At 38.4% G+C, this 19,508-nt stretch overlaps 1 long non-coding RNA gene across 5 annotated transcripts in view; it reads left to right on the top strand.

The window, feature by feature from the left end:
* The window catches only part of LOC108502790, a 370,315-nt gene that overhangs the window by 107,677 nt on the left and 243,130 nt on the right, over positions 1-19,508 (top strand). The gene's annotated exons all lie outside the window — the stretch shown is intronic.

The following is a 19,508-nucleotide window of genomic DNA, read 5'->3' as shown; positions in this document are numbered from 1 at the left end:
CAAATAGATGGTGTTATTGCAGGGCTGTCACTACCTGGGTAAGGAAGATGGGAAAAGGGTGGTCACAATGATTCAAGTCAGAGGCTGGTTGGAGTGTTGTATGGCAAGCGTGTACAAAGTTATTTGTCAGTGGACACAGGGTTTTTCCAAGGAACTCAGCTCCAAGAGCATAGTGGGAACATTGAGTGCTGAAATACTTGTTGTAAGGCACAAAATTAACGGTTTTCCTAATCAAAATATTCCTTCTCCCCCCCCGCCCCTTAAGAAAAGATTGTCTTCCTATCATTAAAAAGTTGAAATTCCTGTGAATCTGTGTGCTTAAGAATTGGGGAAGACAACAAGATACATCAAAACCAGTTACAAAGCTGACTTAGCAAAAATATCTCATGTATTTTTTATGAAGTCTATGGGAAAGTGTTTTGTCGTTGTGTGGTCTTTGAATGTAAAGCTTAAGAAAAAAAACATCTTTAACTTAGGATGCAGCCTTGCTCACGTGATACCAAAACACAAACAGATTAAAAGGGTGCAAGTATGTTGGGTTGACCCTTGCCTAGTTATTGTTCATATTGTCATGTGCCTTCCCAGAATCCTGCTTTCTCTTCCACCCCTCCCAGCATAAAGAAAATATGAAAATGTTTTCATGAATCAAAGTCATCTTTACCAAGTGAATGTCTGACAAGCACCAGTACTTCAGGAATATAGTGCTCCTGAGAGCTGGAGAATCAATAATGATAAAATACTTCTTTAAAGGATAATACAACTTTTTAGACAGTTCCAAATACACTATGCCTTTTTTTATCAATACAGACAGAATAATGATTCTAAATTAAATTACAAAATACCCTGTATTGTTAAAACCTACTAGTCATAGATGTTTTAAATCTGATCTTATAATGTCTTTTTTTTTTTTTTGTATTTGGAACATGGTATGGAAAAATATTTAGGGGCCTTCTTGTGATCATCAGCTAATGACTTCTGATATATTACCTGAAGGAATAAAGGAGCAGAATTCAAGACATTGTAACTTAAACTTGGAAATATAAGTGATTTCCAGAGCCTGGATGCTAATCACAAATTGCATCAATTTATACTACTACGTTAGGATGTAGGAGGAAAGAAATTCAATTTTTACAGGGCAAACTTGTCAGGGTGGGGTGGGGGAAAATGACTCACTCCACTTGAATGGAGTGAGTAAAGAAAGTACTTATGTTGAAACCCTACTGTGGTTATATTGTGAAGCAACTAAGGTGGAAGTGAGAACAGGCACAGAATTTGAAATGCACCTGAAAGGCCCATCTCTAGGAGCCTCTTCAGATACCCCAAACAGGTATTTTGAGAAATAATGAGCACTTGGCAGTTGCCACTGACAGCACCCAGCAGCTTTCATTCCAAATTAGAAAGGCAGGGAATGTCCTGCTCTGAGAGCTCTCTGTGGATTTACTAGCCTGGTTTTAGTTGTAACTTATTTTTTACCAGATGATGTTGAACTACGTGTTTTACTGTGTGAGTTGAGAATTATAAGGACATTTATTGACTGAGCACAAGCTGCCAACTGTGAAATGAATAGGCAATTAAAAGGTTTATTTTTATGTTTCTAGTGTGGACATAAAGCAAAAGCAGTGATGTGGATGAAAAAGAGCCTCAAAACAGGGGTGTAGCATGGTGTTGCCTCAAATGGTGAGGACTCTCAAATATTTGTCCCTTTGTGGGATTTAAATCAGGTCCTTTATCTTTGACAGGTTCTTCATAGGAACTTCTAGCACTCTCCTGTGTCCTTCACAAGCAGAGGTACATTTCTGGCATTAATGCAGAATGGGGAAAAAGTCTCCAAATGGCAGGTCTTGAAAGTGCAATTCCACTAAAATGTTTTTCCTATGGCCGGGTCGTAAATTTACACCTCAAACAATGAGGTGTCTGTGTCAGGTTTAAATTCCCGTTGTATTTCCTCCGTAGCTCACATGTGAAGGTTTGCTTGTCTGGGTATTTGCACAGCTCTATCTGGCCTAATGAGGTTAATTAGGTTGGAACTTCAGCTGGCTGCCTTGTACCTCAGCAGAGGTCAGAGGACCAGACAGAGCACCAGAAATATGTAACTGGAGGACATTATTTCCCCCTAAACATTTCTTGTAATTTTGACTTGGCAAAAAGGCATTTTATGGCAATATAAATGTCTTTGCTTTTGGGGGGGATATTGTATGCTCTGCTGGAACATAAGCTTTTTAACACCTTAGTAGCACTAGAGATTACAGTGCCTGTGGTGCTTCCATGTGGTCCTTGCTATGTTCTGGAGAATGCTCCAGCTTGTGCCTCTCACCTGAATGGAGTGGGATACAACCATCCCAATGGGAATGGTACCTAGACTCTATTATTTTTCTGAATTAATTAAAAAAACACCTTAAATAAATAAAATCACCTTTGCTAATGGAGAGGAGATAGAGCAAGTATTCCTTTATGCTCTGAACTGAAGGCAAAGTTTCAGCTTTGTGCTGAGCACATCTTCTAGTTGGTAACACCCAGTGCAGCTGTAAGGATGGACTGCTCTGCTGCAGTTTCTAAAATAAAAAATTTCCCCAAAGCACTACACAAAGTCTAGTATATTGTAGAAATATTTTGCCTGCATTACTTTGGAAATGTTCCTATCTCCTTTCTGACAACACAACTCCTAACTCGTAACGGGCAGGGGAGGTCCAGAGTGAACCCACATCACTTCAGTCAACTGACCCAGCTGCTTAATTTAAGAGTAGTACTGATAGTCTCTTAGTAGTGTCAGGGCAGAGAAACAAATATGTTTCGGTTCAGAACATTGTCCAGTTAACTTCAGAACTGGCAACTGATTTGATTTTAATGCTGACTTGACTTCTCCTGGAAGTGGCTATGTGGTGCTTACTGGCTGGCTGGGGTTAAACCACGACTCAGGACCAGAAATCCTTCCTGAATTTTTTCTCTTGGCAGCAGTGTGTTCTGCTATTAATGACTGGTGAAGCCAGTGGCTCAGGAACATGTTCATTAAATGATCTCTGCTTAAAGGAAGCAGAAGGCAACTTTTTAGAGCACAACTTTCCTTTGAGTCTGAAGACAAGTACAGGCCATGTTCCCCACATCAAGTTTCTGTTTTGTCATTCTTTTTTAACTTAGTGTAATTGTAACGTGATTTCTCTGCAAGAAACAATGAATCCATTTGACTGAATGCATACCAGGTTTAGCTAATACTGACAAATATCTCATTTTTCCTAATATTGGACAGTTAAAAGTCCATTCCCTGTAAGACAATATATACCTCTTTTTCCAGTTTGAAAAATAAGTAGTTAAATTATTCGGATAGCTTTAAAATCCTTTGTCACATGCTTTGGCACAACCATTCAGCCTTTCCTTTCTCTGTTCCTCCTTTTTAGTAATGGAAATATATTGTTGGCTGTATACAGATGATTTTGTGTGTTGTTTATTAAGTGTGCAGTAGAAATTTTGAAAGAAGTATAGTGCTAGGGTACATTAAGTTGGAGTATTCTAAATTCTCTTAGAGTAGTTTCGGTAAAATAATTTTTTTTATTTTTTTATTGAAAAGAGGAATTATTACCCTATGGTGTTTAAATGATGGTTATATAGTACTGAAGACTTTCATGTTTATGTACCTCTGCACCTTTTGTGTTTGTCAGAGTTTTATTATATTGTGGAATAACCAGCAAGCACAGCACTTTTCAGTAGGTAATGCTGCTCTGTAGTACATATGAAATTAAGTACATCAGTAGGATAGACAATTTTGAAGTATCTTAAGAAGTAATTTTATTCTATTTTGTCGTGTTTTAAGAAGAGAATAATGGTTCTGGACATCTGGTGTAAGCAAAGGGCTGCGATACATGGAAAAGGACTGCCTCCCCTGGAAGGACTTCAGATGTGTCCGGATTTCCTTAGCTCCTTGGTTTAAAAGAAGTTGTGATAATAATTTCAAATCTTAGTCTTCTAAACTTTGCTTAATGAACTTCTCATTGGAGAGTGTTCTTATTGATGTTAAATGAGCTCTAGAAGTTTGAACCCGACTGTTGTGCCCGAGATGTACCAGGAGCCACAGGCTGAAGTGCAGAAGATGGGTGCAGGTATTGTCAGCTTTCCATTGCCAGAGCAGAGGCATACAGGAAAAAATCTCTTTGTACGAGCCTGTGCAGTATAAGCACACTGCCCAAGCTGTTCTGTTCAAACAGACTGAACACTGGGTCTGTCTTCATATATATGCATTGAGTGGAATAGGTTGTAAAAGTAGTAGAACAGAGCAAACGGTGTGAATCCGTTCCGCTGCTCACCTTTGCTCACTGAGATAATGAGCAGTGTATGGGGAGGATCAGTTCTCATTCTGAAACCGGGCAAGTGTGGTGTGAAAATCAAGATTTAATCTCTGGTCTGTTCATTTACAGCATTGTTTCTACTGGTACATGACTAGTTACCAAGACTTTATTATTTAGCTTCATGTTTTAGTAAGTATTAAGTAAAGGTGACATCTGGTGCATTTAATGAAACTTAACTGATTTCATTCACCTTTTGCAGGCCTTGACTTGCAATAAGTAAACCTGCTGCTGCAACACTTAATGTAGCTAATGGGGGATGGGAAGCAAATTCTTACTGCTGTTGATAATGGAAGTTTCTGGACACCTATAATGATGACTTCTATCTTATCATGAGCCAATCAAAGAATATGGCATGTGGCAATATTTTTAATGGCTTATGAATATGGAAATCTGTATGAGTTTCTTGTTAGATAAATGAGGACAAAATTATTTATCACTTGTGTTCCTAAAACTACCCTTGAGATACCTCTTGTATCAGATGCAGATATACAATACTGGCAATATCAGTAATGAGGCATTTAGAAAAAAAAGCAATTTCCCTGTTACTGTGCTACTGCGTTATTTTTAATGCTGCACAGAAATTTTTGGAGATGACAGCCAAATACAATTTTAGGAATAGAGATGAATGACTTCCTAAAAGCAGGCCAGATTTTTCCTCGAAGCTTAGGTAGGCATGATGGTGTTGGGTGACTGGCAGCATAGAATTTTGACTCATACATTACAAGAAGCCAAGAGACAACATTTTACAGTGCACAAAAACTATAAAAAAAAATCCCCACAATACCAAAACACAGTAAAAATAGAGTAACAAAAATATAAATGAAAGGTATTGTAATTAAGGTAAACAGATGTAAGTTTGAGGGGGAAGTTGTGTTACCCTTCTTTCAATTGTCTACAAATACTGAGAAAAAGTTTGAAAATTGCAAGCTTTTGGTGAGCTTCCCCTATACTCAAAGGTAGGTAAGCCCTAAATTTGTGGGGAGGATATATTAACTCTGTATATTGTTTTAGAATTGGAATAGTTTCTACAGAGTACAGGTTTGAAATGCCGCAATCCGGATATTATTTCTAAATATGGATTGTTCAACTCTTTTGATGTACATGTGGAAAGACATAGCCAGGCCATACTCCAGTGTGTCTTATGGCTTTCCTATATCCTGGGTACCATTTAGGACATTTGATCCCCAGAATGGCATGTAGGATTTGAGTAACAAATGTATTTAAATTTGGTAACTTGGGCAAAGGAGCTTATATTGTGCTTGCTGTGACAGTGCCAAGGAAGAATACAAACTGCTTCATGCTCCAGCCACATCTCTAAGTATTGCCCTGGCCTGCATAAATGTTACTTGTCTCTGCACAGAGCTTTGCCATGCGGTTCTCTCTGCCCTCCTCCCTGCTGCTCACTGCTTGGGTTTTTGATTGTATCTCCGTGTTAACATTTCTGGACTACTTAGAAGTACATTTGGATCACTGAAAAATAATCTACATGTAAAACAGTAGATTTTGTCCACTAGTTGAACTTCCAATCTTTCCAGAAGACCATTTATCAGTGGCAATTAATAGACTGTTTGTAATGGATTAAGCAAAGATAAATCCTCTCTTGAGCACTGAGTTAGACCCCCAGTGAAGCATTATTTCATGGTCCTTTTAAAGTTTTCCTAAGCATGGAGATTAGATGTGATTGCTGTCTTTATTCTGGTGCATCCCATTCATTCAAACAAAATATTTTAAAATAGTTCATAAGCTACCTTTTGATACATAGCTTGTGTTGTCTCTGTGAAGTGGCTAATTATTTCCCCTAATGATGTGATTTAATGGTTAAATGTTTCAGTAATAATCTCCTGCCTTAAAAAGATTTCTTGCCTCCACTCAGGGCTCTCAGTTGACTTCCATGAACCAAAATAAAAAAGTCATTCAAGTGGGATATCAACAGTAGCAGCTGTCACTGACTTCTCATTTGCATCTGTTAATAACTCAGATGATTTCCTTATCAGACATCATCTTTCATGTGTATGAAATCGTAATACCTGCAGCTCTTCAATAGTCCTAGACTCTAACAAGATTTATAGCATCTATGAACTCTTTGATGACTGGGACAGATAATTAAGATGTCTTGATTCCAGTTGTTTGAGAACTTTCTCTGCAGCCCAGCTCGAGTTGGACAGACCAGAGGAGCTAGTGTAGATTTTATTTCCTAGCACTGTAGCAGACAGTGGATAAAAAATTCACTTAAGAGAAGCAATTTCCTCAAGTGTCCCTGTCATCAGTTTCAGCAGAAAAGCTAAAAGCTGAACGAAAATACAGACCCTGTTTTTCTTTTGGATGAGTTTTTATGATTTATCACTGAGTCACACTGAGGAGACAAAGGACAAATAGCAAATATATGTGGAGCTGCTTGTTTATGAATCTTGCGCCTTCCTAAGCACTCAATAAACTGATTGTGTAATGAATAAATGTATGTTTCCAAAGAAATGAAATGAAACAAACTGGATTAGTTTATTTTCTGTGAGTGTTTCTCCCATAGAACCTTCAAGGAATGTTTGACACTGAAAGGATTTCTCAGGGCTATCAGATATGTATATATGCATATACATACATATATTTTTCTATATACACACAGTTTCTCCTTTCCCTGTAGTTTCTCAAATCTGAACATAAAATTCTGTGAATATAACAGGAAGTTCATGGCAACTGTTTAAAAAAATAGTATATGAAAAATGATCCATCACTACAAAAATACTTATAGACAGCTTTTCTGGAACCAGAGTTTTTTATCATGTTCTGTATTTTGAACTTTTTTATCCCTTAGCATAGAGTCAGTAAATGAGGCTGGTGTAGGAGCACAGCCTGAAAGTATGTTTGAATACTCTCTTAAAAACAAGACTGCATCAGGATCCCAAAGTACTTGGGTTTTCAGCTTGAACAGGTTAATTGGAAACCTGTGTCGATCATCTTTCAAACTAAAACCTACTTGTGTAAATCCTTGTCAAGAAATAAGAAATTATGTCATTTTGAAAGGCTGTTAAACTGTGGAGGATTTTAAGAGATTTAGTTCTCTTCCCTTAAGCATCTCTACTGTGAAGCCAAGCTACCAGTTGTGGAGCACAGCTGCAGATAGGACTCTCTCTCCTAAGACAGTTACAAGCCTTTTTAATTAATAAGAGCGTAAGTTTGAAAATGCTGATGAATTTTCTGTGAGCAGCATTCAGGTTTTGATCTGAGTGCACTTTACAGATGTCACAGCAGAGGATTTTTCTCTGTCAGCTGCCTTTTGCTCATTCAGAGGTATCAGGTTTTCTCTGCACAGGCAGGGAGAGCAGCACTGCAAAGAGAGCAGAGTTCAAGTCTCGTATGACAGATGCCAAAGGCACCAGTAAAAGTACTTGCAATCTAATTTTGTTAAAAGTACATACTGGTTGTACGTATTTCCAATGCTGAAACAACTGGGCTCAAGACAAAAGGATGAGAATAAAGTGTGTCCTAATCTTATATTCCTTCTAGGCTATGGGCTGGCTTTGGGCAAAGACTGGCTGGATGTGTCAATATAAACTCAGACAGCCAAATTTGCATCTATCTTTACTTCGCTACCCAAATCATCCCCGGCTGCATTTCCCTAGCATTCATGAGACACTCAGCTCAGTGGTTGTCATGCCTAGGAGAGCTGCATCCTGGTGGTTTAGAAAGTCCCAAATCTGGCACTTGGAAGTGCTTGACTTCCCAAGGCCATCAGTGCTCCTTTGATGTAGACTGGTCAGCTCAGGAACTGTCTGGGAGCAGTTCAGTGTGTCACTGCTGGGGGTTGGTGCTGCTTTTCAGAAACACTAAGTCTTAATAACAAATGGTTATGCTCAATAATTGTGAAAAAGGCAGACTTTTTGGCATTCCCTATTAGACTTTAATTCCTAAACTCAGGCTTTGCATTTGTGACATCTGATAATTGCTTGCTTGCAATTATGGTGAGCCCTGTGGTTGGTCAGAATTTCAAGTATGTTTATCTTTCTTTGATTCCATAATAAGTTGATTGCTGCAGTGACATTTCCTCAAATCTTTGCATCTGTTCTTTAGGTCTGGGTGTTGATAGGTAGTCACCTATGTTCTCACACTGTTGGGAGTAAACTTCTAGTTCTTTGATCAGAGAGATATGAAATTCGTTGGTAATAGTCTTTGAAGATTAGAGAGCTAGGAGGAATTCTGAATTTTGAAGTCTGGCTTAACAGAGATTTTTTCTGTAATCGGAGTGAGTTTAAGAGAGGAAAAAAAAAGAAAAGCCAGGGAGTAGGAATGGCACATCCTTTATAGAGATTTAATGACTTCCAATAATCCTCAGGGAAAAGTCTTTTCTCTTCTGCCATTTTTTTACTTTTCATTCGTCTTTATTTTCAGCACTTCACACTCCTCTTTCCAGTAGTAATCTGTTGAGTTTGGAAGTCTTTGCTATTCACTATTATAGAATAAATGCTCCATCCATTCATCCATCTTTCTGTAAGATACGGACACCTCCTGTAACTACATTCCTCCCAACACCCCCAACTGAGACAAGAAAAGGAGAGATTAATGTTTCACAGAAATTCTGGTTTGATAGTGGAAACTAACTGGAGGAAGTTGGTACTGCCCATCCTTCTCCTCAGAGACACATAAAATTGTATACAGTCCTTATTGTGTCGAACTGCATTAATTTCCAGAATCCAGATCTCATAAACAGAAAGACTGCGTTTCTCTCCATGACTCAAATACTAATGACATTGAACAACAAAATTGTTAGGGCTAAGCTCACAGAAATGCATTGAGAGCTTACAGGCAGACTGCAGCAGTAGGTAGCTTAAGAGGAGATTGTGTGTTTACACTGTTTTTTTCTTGTTATTGATGGATTATATCTCCATAACTGATGTATCCAAAGTTCATATATCCTTAGAATGGAGCAGCAAACAGAACAACTGCTAAATTTCGCATTTGTTTCAAAAGGAAGTCACTTATTTATAATGCAATTCTTTGAAGCTTTCTTCTCTGGCAGAGTGGAAAACAGCTATGTTGTTAGAAGACTGAAGGAATCTGTATTCACAGGATCCTGCCTGTTTGACTGTCTTGTGCTGAACTGCAGTGGGGGGGTGGCAAAGAAAAGCACGTAGCTCTGTATGTAGCCTTGTGGTCTGACATCCATTCCTAGTGCTGTCAAAGAGCCCCTGGAAACCGCTGCTGGGTTGGTTGAAAAATTAACTAGTTACTCATTGCTTATTAACATTTTGCATATCCAAGATAGAACAGTTCATTATTATTCAGCAGAGGAAATAACCAGTCCTGCTTTTCTCTTCCACATGAAGTCTATGTCATTTTCAAACACAAAGATTATTTGTTGCTACATACGATGGATAATTCAGGCTCTTTTGCAAGCAGTGTTTCAGTATCTGTTAAGTTTTAATTAAATACTACCTTTCTGTGTTTCAAAGAGTGTTTAATATGGTATTTTCTGGAGAATGTTTCCAGGTGTAAAAAACTGGGGTTCCTGAACACAGCTAAATTAAATTTTTAAAGGAAAAATTGTCAAACTGCTGAACAGCACTGTGGATCAGGTTTGGGTTGGTGGCACTGGCAGCTTCTGGGTGTGAATGGACACAGGGCACTTGCTTGGGCAGTCCTCACTTACCTGCATTGTTGGTAAACCTTAATTTATAATCATTCAAGCTGTAAGTGATATGTTTGGCCTGCTGTGGAAATAGTTCAGCTTTCCTTCTGGTCTAAGACCCCAAAAAAATGAGTATTTGGCATTTGCAATGGAAACAAAAACTTTTGTGAACTGCTTTTAAACAATTAAAGCGTTTCATGCAGCCTCTAGATCCCTCATGCCCTCACTCAGTGTGCTTTACAGGAGTGGCTCAGGCTTCACCCTGCACCTGTTACACACAAGTCTCATCAGTTGGCACCCATCTAATTAGACAAAGACTGCAACTTGGCTGATGGAGTTTGCAAAATCAAAATCTTAGTAATTTGGTTCCATGCCTATAGTTATTGGAATCAGCAGTGTTGCAGTAGGGAATGTCTGAATAAAAGACAATATTGAGAGTTATCTCTAGATTAAGCCTGTTTGCAGGTTTTTATTCACAGCTGGTTCATGGAAGCTCAGCAGCACTTACGGACAGCAGCATCTAACTAAAAATGTCCCTTTAATAAAACCCTTAAAGTAATAACTTTTTAAAAATCCTTTACAGATGTCTAAGCACTGTCTTTCATGCAGTAATAATGGTGTTTGACTTTCTCTGAAATAGAAAGATGGATAAACCAAAATGTTGAAATATGAAATAGTTACTTTGCGCTTACTTTGTTTAACCTCTTCACTACACATAGATATTTCTTGCATTTTTTTTTGTCAGTACCATGACATTGTTTAGTGAACATTTTTTTCATTTTGTGGAAGTTCTGGTGGGGGTATCATTTAGTACATTGGCAGGGTCCAAAGAAAGCAAGGTAAGAATTAGCAAATATGAGACAGAAGAAACAAACTGGTTTTGACACTGAAATAAGTTTGGTTTAAATTGTCTCCAAACTAATGACACAATTAGCTATTCAAATAATGCTGTGTATTCTTATGAGGTAGTCCAGTTGTAAAACTAGAAATGGGATATGGTTTGGTCATGGATTTCAGGTTAATGAAGAGGAAGCTGGGAACACTCTACTGCTTCTGTCCATCTTCCCCTTTAGGTAGGTCGTTGTCCTTTGTCAGCTTGTTTGAATTCAGTGGAACATCTTCAGTGGGAGATCATCTTCCCTGTCTTTAGACATTCAGAGCATGGAAATGAGGAGATGAGCTAATCACCTCACGCTTCTCTTCTGAGCCATAAATAGAAATGGGTGTTTCCACAAAAATGAGCTGAATCACAGCCCTGACAGAGGTTTTCGTCCTGTCAGATTACTCTGAATAGATAAAAAGATCTGTAGGCATTGTCATTTTCCTTATGAAATGCTCTGAGTGGGTCTCTGAAGCCTTATTTCCCTTCAGTATATAGGGGACCTCTGCCCATCTTCACATCAGATTTAGCCTGACTTAGGGCTGTAGCAGAAATATGGAGTCCTAACCTTGTGCCTGGTCTTCCCACCAGTGTGTAGTGACTCAGCAGTGTCAGAGTCATCATTTCAGTGATCAAAGCCACAATCCCTCAGAAAAACCCAGCGGGATTAGGCTGGGTGGAGGAATAGAACTGTCCTGTTCAGCAGACAGGTGCAGTTGGATGAGGTGATAGTGGAAAAATATATCCTTAGGCTCTTGACTTCAGTCCTCAGCATCTCACCCAAGGCACATGTGCAACAGATGGTAGGCTCTCTCAATTTAATGTGCAAGTGCTATATTTTATGTGCTCTAAGTAAGAGATTGAGTGGGTGAGCACCAGAAGGGAAGGCTCCTTTTCACCTTCTCTTGGCTCGTGTGTTCTGGGTTTTGAAGCAGCTGTGCGTGTCTGGGGAGGGGGAATGCACAGGCTGGAAGGAAGATTGCAATTCCACTGGCAGATGGCTGAAAAAAAGCAAAGGAGCCTCTGTGCAGTTGAGAACTGGGAAGTGGAAGGGGTCCCTTCTAGGAATCAAAACCGTTGGGACAGGAAGGTGCACCTGGGGAGAGGACAGTGGAGGGGTTTACCTCACCTCAGGCTCTGCAGGTTATGGGATTTGAAAGAAAGATGGGAAGAGCCACACTGGACTCAGACATTGCATTGAATGTGTTCTGTTTGACTCTGCTCCCTGAGCCTTGGGGTTTTGTTTGCAGTAAGGGGGACTTTCAGAGGATTTTGGAGTGCTTTTTTTTCAGTACAGGGCTACTTAATACTAAAGTTTCTGTAGGTTTGTGGTCATGTTCCCTGTTCTGGTAAATGAGGCTTTGACTGCTTAGTTCTTGGCCTTTAGTGTATCGTACCAAGTCTCCAAATACCCACAGGTTTTTATCTTTTTTTGAGAACAGTAATTAGAGTAATGTTTCTCCCCCACGTACTTTTCAAAAGGTATCTTCTTGTTTTTGTTAAATACATGGAGAAAATCAGCCGAAATCCTGTTGTTTGTGGTGAACAATTCTGTACTTCTCAGTACTGCAGAATTCAGAACTCATTTTATACTTTGTCCTTCTACAGAGTATATATATTGGATGGCAAGCATTCAACAGCTTTGTAAGGTTATATTTATGGATCATTTCATTAAGCTAAGGTGAGTCTATTGCAATTTAAAATACCTGTCTTAAAGCTAAACTCCCACGGGCAAACTCAAGATGCTGCTGTTACAGGGTTTGAAGACACCAGCCCTCCTGTCAACACTAAACAGCTGGGAGTCTGTGATCTTGGCTCTGTGTTTGGGTTTGTATCTATCCAATTTTTCCAGTTCTTTTGAGGACAAATGAGTGTCTCATTACTGAAAAGAGCAGCTTGACACCTGGCTTCATTTATATTACAAATCTGGCCACCTGAGTCTTGTACATATGATTTCTTGAGGGCGCTGAGCAGCAGCATCATTCAAAGTCACCCGCAGCTGATGTTTCTATTCTTCATATAATAGAACTGTCAGCTGGAAGCCTTGTAAGTTTGGGAAGAGGGTTAACTGGAATAGCTAAAACTAGATGTAGATGGCAATGAATGCTTCCATCATCCTAGAAAGCCCAGCAGATTTTTCTCTGAGCAGTAAATGAATTAGGTGTACATCTGCAAGTTGTTAGAGTCTCTTAACAGTGAAAAACCCCATAAAGGCTTCCATTGACTTGTCTAATTTTATTAGCAAGTATTTTTATTAGGTACAAAGTTTTATACCATTTATTTCACATGCTTGTAAAGGTTGCTGTGATGACCCAAGCAAAAATTAAAGTATCTTCCATATTTTGTCCCTTGACTATCTCTTTGCTCTCCTGGAGAAATCATATTTTTGGTAATAAGAATAAGTTGGTCTCTCTTCTCATTCAGAAATTTGAGTTCTGGTCAGTAAACTAGTTTTATGAACAGTTGTTTCATGATGCATCCGTTGGGTAGGAGAACTGTAGAAAAAAAATCAATATGGATATTTTTGGACTTAAGTACAATACTTTCAAAAGAATTTCTGTTGGAGTGTTTTTTGTTTGTTTTTTTTTTTTTGTTCTTACCAGTGCTTGAAACCGAAATATACTTGAGCTTTTGAAATCAAAACATGGATTAATGTTAGATAGTAAGGGGGGGAGTGTCTATGGAATAGGCTGTTCCAAAGCTTGTTCCTGTAGGATTAAGAAGTAGTTTGGAAAGGACCTATGGATGTCATCTAGTCTAACTCCCCACTCCGATCCCCTGTATTTATTAAATGTAAAATGTTGTACAACTTGTAGAGATTTACTAATTTCTAGAATCAATTTATTGTATCCAAACCATCCCTCTTATTCCTTATGTCTGCAGCTGATATCTCCTTCCTCAGTGACAGGGGGTGATACAATTCTCTTGGCTGCTATTCCAGCTCCCAGCCTGTCTCCTGGGCTTCAGACTTGCTCTCTACTGTTCTTTTTTGGAAACAAACTCGGGGTTTGTTTGGTTGCTTTCTTAATTCATATTTATAGCCAGATGGGAAGGGGGTGTGAGTGAAATTTCTAAGTGATTTCAAGTATGAAATGGAAATAATTGAGATGCTGAAACATTTTTTCACTATTTCTAGTGAAAAGATCCTTTTTATTAGAGAGCTTATTTTATTTTTTTTGAAATAAAAATTATATTGACAGAAAATACACAGACCAGGAAGAAAAAAAACCCCCAAACTCAATAAATTTTGTCAAAAATCTATTTGTTACAACACAAATGAAACACTAGTTTACCATGTCCAGGATAGATTGTAGCCAGAGGGAGAAAGAAATGACAATATACTCGGTACTGCTGATATTAAGTAGTAGTGTTAACTTTGATTGTGGCTAAAAAGGTACACAAACCTGGTGTTATTTGCTCTTGAATAAGCTTTTTTCCCAGTCTGTTACTCATGTTTTACTTTTTTATTAGTAGATGCAAATACGTATTAGTATAGGGAGTCAGTCCTCATCATCTCTTTCGTAGATTTATGCCATTCCATGTTGGAACTTCTATGGAAATCTTTTGTGTCGAAACACAAAAGTTGTTTTTTAGGTTTTATGACCAAGCTAAGCATAACTTATTATTATGTAATAATGCAGCAAAATATGGTTCAGTAAGTACAAATATCTGTGATAGGGTGAAGTTCACACTTGCTGTGGAGGGACCGTGGAACATGAAAACATTGGTAGAGGTGAATGAGCAAAGCAAATAAAATATAGGCCTGAACCAACATCATTAGTCTTTTTTTTCTGCAAGGGGAAAAAATCCAGGAAGCATCATATGCTGTTTTGGCCAAGGGCACAACATTCACAATTTAAGTAAAGGAGAAAAAATGAGAAAGACTCACACTGGTCTCCGTGGAACACTTGTAATTTATCACTTGAGATTATTGTCTTTATTACCTAAAGTAAAACAAACATATAATAAGGTGCTCTTGAAGTAAATGAAATCAATTAGTTAAAGTGCATCTCCATTTAGACAGTGATTTATAAAATCTCATCATTTTTTAAATATTTGATATGCATAACATGGTATATATTTTTGCATGATAGTAAACCAGATCTGATTGGACTCTGCAGGTTTTTAATAAAGATCTCAAGTGAAACACCTTGAATAATCAGGGCAAACTGTTGGCTATGACTTTGAGTTAAGAGGCACATTAATATCCCGGTCTGGTGGACTGCAGTCATCAGTGTTAATAAACACTAAAGAACCAACCCAGGTCTCATTTCTTCATCACTTGTAAAACAGCAAAAAAAATTTTGCAGCCCTTTGCAAAATGTCTGTAACTTATGGATAATGCCGTGGACTATCAGTAGATTTTCTTTCAGAAAACTCTATTTACAGTTTATTTACCTCTTTTTTGTGTTGATACGTGATTCAGCACTTTTTTCTAGGTTTGGGAGCATCAGGTGCCTTTGGACACAAAAAGGGAATTCAATCTATATACAGAGTGTGTGGGAACAAGCTGAGAAAGAAAATAGGAAAGGAGTCAGGTTAATGTATTTCATACATAATGCTAAGGTGTTTGATATAATGAGATAACATGCAAATCAAATTCCATTTCTATTTGCATTTCCTTCCAAAGAACAGATGTGGATTCTGACTCTTGCCCCCCAGATTTTATCATTCCTCATCTGTGAAGGACAAGAGGTCTCCAAAAATTCCAAAGTGGCTAGCTTGGCAGTATTTGCTGATTCTTGTACCACAATATATCAGAGTTACCAGCAGAATATCTTTGCTGACGAGGTGGCTACTCCGGCCCTTGTTCTTTGTCTCTTCCATAGCTTTTGCAGGGAACAAAAGAACCTCTTTTTGTTGCTATTCTGAAAATTGTCTGTTTTTATTGCTGGCGCAAACGCGTAACCTCACGGTCCTGAGCGAAGTGTGCAGCAGCAGCAGCCGGCAAGAGCCCTAACCCAGCAGCGGAGGGAGGTTTGGAGAAACCACTCCTGGGCTGATGGAATTCCCTGCAGAGCCACTCGGCCTTCCCTGCCTTGTTGGCTCTGCTGCAGAGCTCAGCCCTTCTGTGCTCCAGCAGATTAAAGCTTTGGGGCCAGCTGGGCTTTAACAGCAGGGTCAGTCTTGGAACTACTGACCTGCTTCCTAAGGAAGCCCAAGAAACATCACAAATGAGTTTATAACAGTGTTTTTACAGCGTTAGTTAGAGGTTAAATAGAGAGAGAGAGACATAGTTCATGGGAACATAAAGAGAATCTGAGAAACAGGTCAGGAAGAAGTCATGATTTTGAAGATTTATATTTTTGCTGTCCAGAAGAGAAGCCTGTTTCCATGTAAGCCTTTTAAAATAGAATAAAGAAACCTCACAGGACATTTAAATTCTATTTAGTTGGATAATTGTTTGGTATAATTTTTCTTCTATAAATTTACAAATGCAAGTCATTAAACATGAAGAAAAAATGTTTCTGTATTTGATTACACAAATGCTGTCACCCTCTCAGCCCACCCAAACATATGGACACTAGTGTATCAACAGGCAAAATTTTGACCTCAAAAAATGCTAATTAATAATGTGTTAACTTTACAGATACAACTAAAAATCACACTTTGGATCACACTGTTGCCAGTTTGAAGTGTTAAAAATTATTACTGGCTGGAAGCATGAGGGTTTTCTTTTTTTAAACTAAAATCTGTTTGTTTGCCATGTCTATGTAGGCATATTAGAGTTCACTCCAGTTTTCCTTTCTAGCCTTTTGGAATGGAAATTTCGCTTTACTGTCTAAGCTAATTCAGTATCAATCACAGGAATATGAGGATCAGAAATTTTATAAGAGAAATTTGAGATAAGTGCAATTGCCTGGTTGTTGGTAATGCTGAGGTAACTGAAGGTAAAGAATTTACCATAAACAAGAAAGGAGAGAAAACCTCAAATGTGGGTATTGCTCTTCAAAGAAATATGTGCTGTTTCTGGAGTTACACATCATGATACACAAAACTATTGTAACACCTTGCAAACAAGGTATTGTTCTTCATGCAGTGCAATATTGGCACCTAAACTCGGGTTTACTGGTTGTTCCTATGTAGCTTTGTGCTGCAGTTACTGAAGGCTGCTAAACTTGGCATAGTGAGAAAATATGCTTGTGAAAATCCAGTGTAAATTATTTTTTGCAGTATTCCTCCAGTGTATGAATACTGCACGGAATGTTCCCACATATGACCTTATTTTTGTTTGTGTAACCCTGGACAGGAACCACTACTGCATCTGCTGAGACACCAGCAGTGGGACCCAGCACATTATGCTGGTGCTTTATTTTAATCATGCTAAGAGGCATAATTACTGTAGATTCCAATTTATTCATGAGGTCAATCTTTGATAATAGATCTCGTGGAAGTGATCCTATCCTCTGTTGCAAGTTTGAGTATCTTTGTGACATTTGCACGTTTAAACAAACATATTCATTATTCCCTTAGATTTAATGGGTGTTGAGTGCTGATTTGACTAAATTTTTTTGTAACAAGCTATTTATGTATCTTTGTAACCACTTGCTGTTTCTTTCATATGTTGTAAGAATATTTTCAGTGTAGTGTAATGACATTTCTTCACAGTCCAGAAGAATTGCTTTTAGAGGCAGCTTTCATAAGATTCTTAAGCAAATGAAAAGATTGAGCACAAGCAAAGAAATGTATTAAGCTCCTTATTTTAATCCATCCTAAATCATTTAAACGTGTGTATATTTGCATGTGAAAGCTGCTGCATTATCATTCTAGTAGAATTGTTGATATAAATAATGCCAGTCACTGTCTACCTTCTATTTTATTTTTAGCTGGAGAAGCCTCTCTAGAGAAACACCAATTCCTATTTAATTGCCTTAGAATTTTATAGATGGAGACGAACCCATTAATCAATCATGCATCACTGTGAACTGATAGGATTGCTGAAATGCCACGTAGTCCAAATTTGCAATCTTAGAAAACATAAGATGGAGTTTATTGTTTTCAGAATAGTCATTCTGTATATGAATCAAGAGCCTTCTTGTTTGTGTTGAAAACCTTTATTTGTTGGAGGCTGCCAATGCCACTTCTCTACTATTATGTTTGCATGTGAGGTAATTACTGCAGCACAGGGTTTGCACTTGTCTGGAAGTGGAATGAGAAATGATTTTCAAAGAAAAATTTAAAGAGGTGAAATTTTGAAAGCTTCAGAGTGTCCCAGTTTTTATAATATCCTATTCCCAAATATGGGAAATTGGGAGAATCCTGTCTAACTTTCAGATCTTGTTTTAAATCTCTATTTACAATGTGCAGACCAGAAAATTAAAATCTCCTGCCTAATAGTTGTACAACTGCCTCTGTCAGATGTACAGAAGTGCTCTTACTTCTTCTGTGATGTCAGAACTTGCCAAAAATAATCATTGATGAAGAACTGATTCTAATTACTCATTTTATGTGGTCCAGTTTGATTTCTTGAGTTGCACATGCGAGCAAAGATTTGTCTCATCCACTCAAAGTTAGATGGAACTCTGGATTTAGTGGCATTTCCTTTTTTCGGGAAAATGGGAGGGAGAGGACAAGTATTTGCAGCTGATAACAAAGCAGAACTAGCCTTTAGTCAGCTGGCTTTCTTCAGATACTAACGCCTTGAACAGGTTTCAGACTTCTATGCTGATGCTCTTAAGTACCTCACAGAGGAGGAAATCAATCAGGCTTTGAGTTTGGAGGAGCTCTTAGATGGAAATCTTACCCTTGATGACCAGGTTGCCCCTTCAAAAGCTGGCATCTCCACAGCAGAGCAGCCCATGAAAGGCCCAGCAGTGAGGGGCAGCTGCACCAGTGCTCGGCTGAGGACTCTGCATCTGACCCAACATTTTAAAAGGAGAGAAGAAAAGTCAAGAGGAGGAAGGGAGCTCTTGAAAATAATTGTCCCAGAGCAACTTCCAGATAGCCTTTCTCTACCTTCCTGGAAGTTTTTTTTTTTGGTCAGCTTAGTGCTGAAGTAAAGGAGGGGAAGCTTGGGCAAAGTTGCTCATCTTTTTCTTTAATTTTTTTAATACATGCGGAGAAGTCCTAGAATAAGAGTCCAAAATTGCTCTGAAAAGCCTTTGCGCTCAAGCTGAAACTTAGCACATAGCAAGTGACAAAAACCCCCACCAAATAAGGTGTAAAATGGAAAGATTCCCCATTTCAATTATATTAAATGGGTATAGGGGAAACTTAGAATAAAGAGGATCATCCTTGGTCCAGGAAGAACTTAGGGAGTGTTTTCATGCCTCCTTAGCCTGTGCTTTTATCTGCTGACGGCTTGACTTGATGAAGAACAGAGAAGTTTAGTTTGTTGACTTTTACAGCTTACCAAAACTGTAACTATTATTTGATTGTTCTTATCTGTTCTACATATGGCACAAGCAGGTTCAAGTGTCTCAGAGTGTGAGACCTCTGGAGAGTCTGCAGGGCAAGGACCTGCCTTTTCAGTGTAATAGAACTCCAGTTTAGTGAGCTTTGGTTGTGATGGCCAGGCTGTAACAATCCTGGCCTCTGGAAATTTGGTAGTCAATGTAATGCATTAAAAGAGAAGGCCACACAACTCTGCAGGAGACTTCTACCAAGGTTTTACTGACACTGTTATCTGCTCCCCTGCAGCGAATAAAATAGCTTGGCAGCTCTGCAACTG

Source organism: Lepidothrix coronata, unplaced genomic scaffold (genome assembly GCF_001604755.1).
Source record: "Lepidothrix coronata isolate B3197 unplaced genomic scaffold, Lepidothrix_coronata-1.0 Scaffold124, whole genome shotgun sequence".
NCBI classification, from domain to species: Eukaryota; Metazoa; Chordata; class Aves; order Passeriformes; family Pipridae; genus Lepidothrix; species Lepidothrix coronata.
The sequence above is the reverse complement of the archived record's forward strand: the minus strand, read 5'-3'. Positions and strand labels throughout refer to the sequence as shown.